At 48.6% G+C, this 9499-nt stretch overlaps 1 protein-coding gene across 1 annotated transcript in view; it reads right to left on the bottom strand.

The window, feature by feature from the left end:
- The window catches only part of IDS (iduronate 2-sulfatase), a 47997-nt gene extending 44924 nt beyond the window's left edge, over positions 1 to 3073 (bottom strand). The window contains exon 1 of the mRNA XM_075941083.1: positions 2953 to 3073. The gene's annotated coding sequence lies outside the window, so the exon portion shown is untranslated. The remainder of the gene's footprint in view (positions 1 to 2952) is intronic.
- Between the last annotated feature and the right edge of the window lie 6426 nt (positions 3074 to 9499).

Below are 9499 nucleotides of genomic sequence, written 5' to 3' on the forward strand. Positions count from 1 at the left end.
AACCAAGTCCCGTAAGTCACACTTGTCAAGGGTACAGAGTAGACACAGAATTCTCAATGATATCATATTTATCTGTTTTGTCCTTCACCTTGTAGAGCATATAAAAGGATAACGCTAGTTCAAGGTTCCACATAGCGTAGGCCAGGGGTGGGCAAAATACAGCCCACAGTCCAGATATGGCTCATGAAAGCCTCCACCAGGCTCCCTGCCTGCCTCGCCCCTGCCTGCTGCTCAGAGCAGCTCTCTGAACATTGCAGGATGGGTGGAGAAGCTTCGCACACTGTCCCAAGCCCTGAAAAATATTGCAGCTCCCATTGGCTGGTTTCTGGGCAATGGGAGCTGCCTGTATTGGCTCTAGTCTGCTCCCCTCACCCTCTGCACTGCTGCCTCTCTATCAGAGGCAGCAGTGCGGGGTGGGAGGGCAGGCATATCCAGTGCTCACAAGGAGCCTGCTTAAAACCAGCTCCCCACTGGCACCACCTCCCGCCTCTCCTCAAAAGAGAGAGTACATGCAGTTGATAAGATTAACCGATAAGCCAAGTCTTATCAGCTAATTGTGTAGCTGACTACACATTAACAAATCTAGACAGGACACGCGCATAAGACCCACCATCCCCAAGGAGAAGCACATGGCCATGGTTCTCTGAAAGCTCATCACACCAGACAGCTACCACTGGTCAGGAACCAGTTCAGCATGGGGAAATCCACAGTTGGGGCTGTGCTCCTGCCATCAACCAGGTCCTGTTATAGTGGGTCAGCAGTCTGGAGAATGTGGACAGCATCATTGATAGATTTGCCCCCATGGGCTTCCCCAGGTGTGGAGGAGGGGCATAGACGGCACACACATCCCCATCCTGGCCCTCATCCACTATGCCTCAGACTACATCAACAGGAAGGGGCACTTCTCCATGGTGCTGCAAGCCCTTTTGGATCACAAGGGATGCTTCACCGACACCATCAGGTGGTTGGGAAAAGTGCACAATTTCCACATCTTCCGGAACTCCTGCCTGTTCTGAAAGATGCACGCTGGCACTTTTTTCCCCACCCTCATCCTCAGAGTTGGGGAGGTGGACATACCCATCATAATCCTGGGTGACGCAGCCTATCCCTTGGCTCATGAAGCCCCACACGGGCAGCCTGGACCCTACCAAGGAGCGTGTCAACACCAGGCTGAGCAGGTGCTGCGTGGTGGTGGAAGGTGCATTTGACTGTTTAAAGGGGAGGTTCAGAAGTCTCCTTTCCCATCTGGACCTCAGCAAGTGCAACATCCCCTTTGTAGTGGTGGCCTGCTGTGTGCTCCATGACCTTTGTCAGAGCAAGGGGAAAACTTTTCTGCCAGGGTAGGGAGGCTGAGGCTGAACAGCTGGCCAAGGCGATTGAGTAGCCAGAGTCCAGCACCATCAGGAGAGCACATCAAGGGGCTGTGCCCATCAAGGAGGTCTTGAGGGAGATTTTTGTGCAAGGCCAGTTGTGAGACTCTATCCTGTGCCTCTCCACAAAGGCCCCCTGCATTCCGTCTATGTGCCTTTCATCACGCACCCTTGCCATCCCCTCTTCCCTGCAGCGCAAATAATAAAGCCATGTTTCTTCAAACAACAGGGCTATTTATTGGGGGGACATACAACTGGGGAGGGACTGGGGAAGAACCTAGAATGGAGGAGGGGGAAGAAGGTGAGGCTCGGGGCTCGGGACTTGGGGCTGGGGCTGGCGCCTGCCTCCAGCTGGTCGAGAGGGTTCAGCTGCCTGAGAGGTCCCACCACCCCATGTTCTGGGGACCCGGTAACCCTAGGGGGAAGGGTGGTGAGGATGCTGACCCACTCCATTCATGATGCCATGAACTCCATCACTGAGATGAGGGAGGAGCACATGGCATCATGCTGGCTCGCCAGCTCATCCCATGCAGCCTTCCACTGCTCCTGATCAGCCCGGTTCTCTTTCTGGTTGGTGGCCCACTCCTGGCACTTATCCTCAAGCCCCCAGACGAAGGACTGCAGATAGGCCATCTGTTCCTGCATCAGGTCCTTGTGGGTGCGTTTCCTCCTGCGGATCCCACAGAGTTGGGCAGATGTCATGGGAGGTGAGGGATGCACCAAGCTTGCGCTGGCCTAGCTGTGAAGAAAAGTTACAAGGGCAGTCATCCCAGGAGACACTGTGTATGAAGCTGAGCCCTAATCTCTGAGCCGACACCAAGGTCTCGGGTCAGATGATGGCGATATGCTTTGAGCAAGGTCTTATGTTACCTAGACAGTGGGCACTTTCCAGCAGGGGCACAGACATCTTAGGGGAGCATCGCAATACCCACGGCCCGGGGACAAGCAGGCATGGGAAGGTGTCAACCAGGCCAGGAGCCTGCAGGCATAAGCAGGGGAGGGGCAGGGCAGCTCAGCTTCCTTCTGTGTCCCACACACGCCAGGTCCGTCACTGGCGGTGTCCTGCAGAGAGAGAACTTCCATACCTGCCTGCTTGGGGAGAGGGGGAGTTGTTAGGGGAGGTGTGTGCGAGTGGTAGATGCCAATTGCTGGGGAGAGTGCTGCTGGGTTCCCCACCGCTTCCTCCCCCGAGCAGGTTCCCATGCAGGGGATCGGTCCCCTCTGTATCACCACGCTGGATCAGGAGCGAATGCTGCCTGAGTGCGGGCATGACCCTATGCCATGTGCGGCACTGCTGTGTGGTTTCATGACCCCAGCCTCCTTAGCGGTGCCCTGTCATGGGAAGGTGTCTCACCACGGAAGCTGGAGTAAGTCAGGCCTCTCCAGGAACCTTGTGAGAAGGATCAAGGGGTTACTGAGTGAGAGTGTCATGAGGCTGAGTGCTCTGGACTAGCGCTCCATGTGCCCCCATGTGCACAGGCTGTTGTGCAGCTCTGAGGCCGAGTAGGCTGAGAGGAGCGTGCAGCCTCTGTCTGCCCATCACCTGCCCCCACGTGTAGATTTGGAAAATTATAGAACTCACCTGAAGTGCCTTCCCCGGGTTCATCTGAAGCCTGGGAGACATCTGGGAGGGAGGAACTGGCTCCAGGGTCAGGCACAGGTCCTGGCTGGCAGGCATGGTCACCTGGATGGCCTCCTCCTCCTTATTCACCACCACTCTGCCCTCATGGAGGCTGACGCTAGGCATGTTCCGGCTGGACTCCATGATGACAGGGGGGAGGTGACCAGCTCCCCTTACGGGATGGCTGTTCGTAATAGTGGCAGCTCTGTGGTGCTGCCCTGGAGCATCCGCTCTGCTCTCTGGCCTTGCGGTTGATCTGCCAGAGTTCTTTGATTTTCATGCGGACTTGGTCCAGTGTCTGGGTTTGGCCTTTGTCGGCCAGGCTGGTGGCAATCCAGCCAGATCTCCACATTCCTCTTTCTGGTGTGGAGATCCTGGAGGTTGGTCTCCTCCCCCTGGACCTCAATGAGGTCCGAGATCTCTGCACCAGCCCAGGCTGGAGCTCTCCTGTGTCCCTGGCCAGTGGCAGCCGAGGGAGCAGGAGAAATGCTGGCAGCCGTGGGGGGTTCTGAGGGAGTGTTGGGGTCACTCATGGCTCTCTTGCTGGCTGCTGTCTTGCATGGAGCTTCCAAGGCTAGCCATGGGGGGAGGGATAGCTCAGTGGTTTGAACATTGGCCTGCTAAACCCAGGGTTGTGAATTCAATTCTTGCAGAAGCCATTTGGGGCAAAAATTTGTCAGGGATGGTACTTGGTCCTGCTGTGAAGGCAGGGGACTGGATTCAACTCAATGACCTTTCAAGGTTCCTTCCAGTTCTCGGAGACAGGCAATCTCCATTATTTTATCTATTTATATGCAAGAAGCCCTTCTCCTTCTGCTGGGAGTTTTAAGCTCTGCAAGAGAAGGGGAGTGGTGGAGATGGCAGGTGTGGCCAGAAGGGTCAGAGCTGCAGCTGTGAGAGGCCTCTGGAGGCCAATTATTTTGAACTGGCATCGCCAAAGAGTCCTCACTAGCGCTATTTCGAAATTAGCGTTATTCCCCAAGGAAAGCAGGAGTACATATTTCAAAATAACCAGCCTGTTATTTTAAAATAACGGGCTTAGTAGTGTGGACACTCCACTTACAAATTTGAGTAGAGTATCGATCAGGGCTTAGATTCATCCATGTTACATTGCTCACAATTATGAGTATTTGTCCTTTCATATATTACAAAACTAAACTTGTGAAAGTACCATGTTTATTTCTTCAAGACCAAAAAACACTAAACATAATTTACAGTAGCAGAAACTTTTGCTTGGAAAAGGAGCCTAACCTCCAAAGCAACGTCTCTTTTTCAGGAAAGAATTACCGTGAACGATCCTTTTAATTTTCTCAGCTTTCTCAATAAAAATGTTCTTCGCCATCTGAAGAGATACTATTATAAGAATAAATATGTACAAGAAAATAGGCGCTAAGATATATTCTGAGTAGAGAGAGAAACATTTTTTCAAAGGGGATCTATTTAAAGAAATATTAGGGTCCACTCTAGCCATTCAGCATTTAGGCACAAAATACAAGAGAGAGAAGAAAGTTCAGGAGTTAATTTTAAAGGGACAGCGTCAACCTTAAAAATCACATGCCAGAACTGCATCTATCACGAATCAGTGTAGCTCCACTGAAGCCCATAAAACTACACCGCTGTGCACCAAATCAGGATATGGCCACATGCTTTTTTCTGGAAATTTTTTACCTACTGTTGTTACAAGTAACACTTACACCCTAGTTCTGCAAAGACATACACACATGCTTAACTTTGAACATACACGTAGTCATATTGACTCTACTGAGGCTACTCACAGAAATTAACTTAAGCACATGCCCTGTTTGCAGGACTGGGGAGGTCACACTAGATCAGGGGTGGGCAATAATTTTTTTATGGGGGGGGGGGGCGCTCCAAGATTTTGGAAAGTGGGCAAGGGTTGCATTTTTCTATGGAGGGGTTGTAGAGTCTGGGACGGAGGTTGGGTGACAGAGGGGGTTGTGATCTGGGGCAGAGGCAGGATCCAGGAGGGAGTGTGGGTGCAGAAGAGGATTCTGGCCTTGAGGAGGAGTGTAGCAGGGGGTGCAGGTTCTGAGAGGGAGTTGTGACTTAGATGAGGGGTGGAGGGAGGTTGCACAGGGTTTTGGTGATTACCTGGGGCAGCAGGGGGTTGTAACCTGAGGCTGGGAATTAGAGGGAGGGAGAGGAAGGCTGTGGCCAGGAAGTGCTTACCTAGGTGGCTCCCGGCCAGCAGCCCTGCAGGACCCTGAGACAGACTCCCAGCCTGCTGCAGCCTTAGGCTGCTCAAAATGTCTGGCAGCTCCCTCGGGCTCTCTGCTTGGGTACCAGAGGGAGGGGAAGGCTTTGCACACTGCTTCTGCTGCCTAGCAAAATCTCTCAGCCAGTGGGAGCTGAGAGAGTCTGCTGGGGAGCTGGGGCAGTGCTCAAAGATTCTCCCTCCCCCAGCTCCTGCAGCAGAGTCACAGAGGGCAGCCAGCCACTTAAAGCAGCATGGGTCCACTCTCACATGTCTGGATGCTCTCTGCTGGAGGGTCCCAACGGGGAGACCCATGTGCTGGATCAGACAGCCCATGGGTAAGATCAGGTGGCCCACAGACCGTATCTTGCCTGCTCCAGGACTAAATTATCACAATGGTCCCTTTCTGGCCTCAAAAGTCTATGGCTATGTCTACACTGCCTCCATTTTGTGCAAAAAATATGCAAATTAGGCAAAACGTGGAATATCATAATTGTGTAACTAATGAGACTCCGTTTTTGCACAAAAACCCCCTCTTGCACAAAAGCCATTCTTCCTGAAAAAAATACGGCAGGAAATTTACAGTTGGCTTTATAGTTTTCTGTCATCTGGGTGAGTAAACACTGGTTCTGCCCCATAATCCCCTAAAAGATAATCATAGAATACTAGGACTGGAAGGGACCTCGAGAGGTCATCCAGTCCAGTCCCCTGCCCTCATGGCAGGACCAAATACTGTCTAGACCATCCCTGATAGACATTTATCTAACCTACTCTTAAATATCTCCAGAGATGGGGATTCCACAACCTTCCTGGGCAATTTATTCCAGTGTTTGACTACTCTGACAGTTAGGAACTTTTTCCTAATGTCCAACCTAAACCTCCCTTGCTGAGGTTTAAGCCCATTGCTTCTTGTTCTATCCCCACAGGCCAAGATGAACACGTTTTCTCCCTCCTCCTTATGACACCCTTTTAGATACTTGAAAACGGCTATCATGTCCCCCCTCAATCTTCTCTTTTCTAAACTAAACAAACCCAATTCTTTCAGGCTTCCTTCACAGGTCATGTTCTCTAGACCTTTAATCAATCTTGTTGCTCTTCTCTGGACCCTCTTCAATTTCTCCACATCTTTCTTGAAATGCGGTGCCCAGAACTGGACATAATACTCCAACTGAGGCCTAACCAGTAACACACCTGTTAATGCATCCCAGAATCATGTTTGCTTTTTTTGCAACAGCATCACACTGCTGACTCATATTCAGCTTGTGGTCCATTATAACCCCTAGATCCCTTTTTGCCGTACTCCTTCCTAGACAGTCGCTTCCCATTCTGTATATGTGAAACTGATTGTTCCTTCCTAATACCATGTAACAGCATGTTTGTTTGTTTGTTTAAGACTGTATAGCAATTCCTCAGCTGCCATAAATTGCTTCCTATTTCAACAGAGGCGCCCACTTGAAGGACTGGGACTTTAGGGGTCTTAGTTGGAAGCTGTTACTAAGTCCGTGTTATTTTACCTCACTAAGCTATGCATTCCTCCAAAAAAGTAGTATCAGTTGCTTATTTGATTTATAGTAAGAGTCTAAGCCTTTCCTACAAACTATGGTCTCAGTCCACAAACAGTTCATTGCAGGATTGGGGTATATGGCACTTTGGTCCTTACAACTGTGGGATTTAATGGGGTTTGATTTTTATTCCAGAAAGAATAAGTGATTAAATGTACTGAAAAGCTACAATTACTGTCTTGTAACACACTGCTTATTACCTTCAAATTGTCCCGAGCACTAGGTAATTGTATAAAAATTCATTTTACCCGATAGCTCCCACTCAATTTGAAGAAAATTCATATAACTACTTTCAGCACTGCATTATAGCCCACAGGGACTGAACACAACACGAGGAGACTGGAAAGACTTATTATGAGAAAAAAAAGGAAAATAAGGTAAGTGGCAAGTTGAAGAGGCCATGAGGGATTTAGAATTACTCGGAAAGTAAGACAGAAGTGAAATGTAATTCTCACTGAATCAGTACAATATGCAAGATGATCTGAGGATAGGTACTGAGGGCTCTTCAAATTAAATTTTAAAATCTTACCAGGCAGATAGTCAATTAGGTCTTGTCTATTAAAATGACCTCTGGTGTTTTTGCCGTATCTGATAAGAAGCATTATTCTGCAACACTGTTTCCTCCTATAATTCTGCAATTTTGTGTCCACTGCATTTTGCATAGCAAAAGTTTTCCCAATCCATCAAAGCTGCAAAGACCCTTAATTTTTAAGTAATACAACCAAGTTTTGGATTTTTAAAAATGTATGGTTTTGTTAGTGAAAGTCATTACTATAGATAAAAGCTGACTATACATCCCTTTTTAAAGCAGCATGCCCTCAATGCAATCTTTACAATGGCCTTAAAGCTCTTCACAACCAGAAAGTCAATAATATTTTTTAACTTGAAGCTCATATTCCCTTCCGATATTAAAAGGGGGAAAGGTGACACTACAAAATGACATGAAATTTCCAGTCATACAGTGCAGCTACATGCTTTCTTAAGAGAAACTGATCGGATGGCATTGGTGCAAGGGAATATGGGACATTTGAAGACCAAAGATGTGAGATCATAAAGGAGAAAGTATATGTTGAAAAATTCCTTTTATATACATGCTTCCCAGGCATGCCATCAAAGCTTCAGAGTTATCTGGGTTGTTGTACTATCATGCAGAGGTGTGGACTTTCTAATATGCTGGGAGTGGGGAGTAGGGCTGTATAGAGCAGCCATTCCCTTATGCCACTCCACACCAAACCCCTTACTCAGCTCAGATAGTCAGCAGGAGAAGGGCTACTGATGACTGCATAGTCTGGGAAGGGATACTGGTATTTCACAGCCTCTATTCTCCACACTGTCCTTCCACTCCATTGGGAGGCTTCATAATCCAGGGAAAACAGCACCAGATTGAGACCAGCATTCTGTTTTTGCTCTGCCAGTGGCTTACTAAAGCGACGAGGAGTCCTGTGGCACCTTATAGACTAACTGAAGTGTAGGAGCATAAGCTTTCGTGGGCAAAGACCCACTTCGTCAGATGCATGACGAAGTGGGTCTTTGCCCACGAAAGCTTATGCTCCTACACTTCAGTTAGTCTATAAGGTGCCACAGGACTCCTGGTCGCTTTTGCAGATTCAGACTAACACGGCTACCCCTCTGATCAGTGACTTACTGTGTGACAATCTAACTAGAATTGCTACAATGGTGCAGGTACACCACTCCTTGTGCAGACACTTTCTGCAGATGGGAGAGAACATAAGAAATTAACGTCTATGTGAGATGGTAGCTATGTTGATGAAAGAATGTCTCTTGCTGACGCAGTGCTGTCACACTGATGCTTCGGTCAGTGTAATTTACATCACTCAGAAGGATGACTTTTTCACTTTCCTGCGTGACATAAGTTATACTGATGTAAGTGCCAGTGTGCACAAGCCCCAAGTAAGCCACTTCTCTGACCCTCAGTTCCTCCGCCTATGAAAATCATAGGTGAAAAACCCTATTTACTCACCTTTATAAAACATTTTGTGATCTATGGAGAAAATATATATATATATATACATACACATACATACATCTATGCCAAGAATGATTATTTCTGTGGTGATGCATCTTTGCACTCCATAGCAGTGCTTTTCAACCTGGGGGCTGCAGACTAAGTCTAAGATTTCCAAAAAGGTCCATGAATGAAAAATGATTGAAAAACACTCTCTAGAGCAGCGGTGGGCAATACACGGCCTATGGGTTGGATGCGGATTGCCAGGATTAGCCGCTGCTGGGCTGCCAAATGCTTTATTTACCTGCATGTCCACAGGTACAGCCACTTGCAACTCCCATTAGCCGTGGATCATTGTTCCAGGCCGCTGGGAACTGTAGGAAGTGGCGTCCCAATCCATGCCACTGCCTGCAACTCCCATTGGCTGGGAACAGTGATCCATGGCCAATAGAAGCTGAACGCAGCCATACCTGTGGGCACCCAGGTTAAAAAAAGCATCTGACAGCCCATCAGGGGCTAACTCTGGCAAACTGTGTCCGGCGCCCAGGCCACTTCTTACTGTAGAAGCTGTAGAAACCATTTTCATATTTAGCTAGAAGCCATCTTGTATAACAGAAACCATTTCAGCTTTTCTCTCAAGCACGTAGACCAGAGTGAACTTTCTGTCACCCCGTGAGAAGAGGCCTACAGGATGGGCTATTGGTATGTGTTAATTAGGCTGGTTGGGACAGGAGATGTACTCCCTCGCACCTGTCCGCCATCTTG

This window comes from Pelodiscus sinensis, chromosome 13, assembly GCF_049634645.1.
Source record: "Pelodiscus sinensis isolate JC-2024 chromosome 13, ASM4963464v1, whole genome shotgun sequence".
NCBI classification, from domain to species: Eukaryota; Metazoa; Chordata; order Testudines; family Trionychidae; genus Pelodiscus; species Pelodiscus sinensis.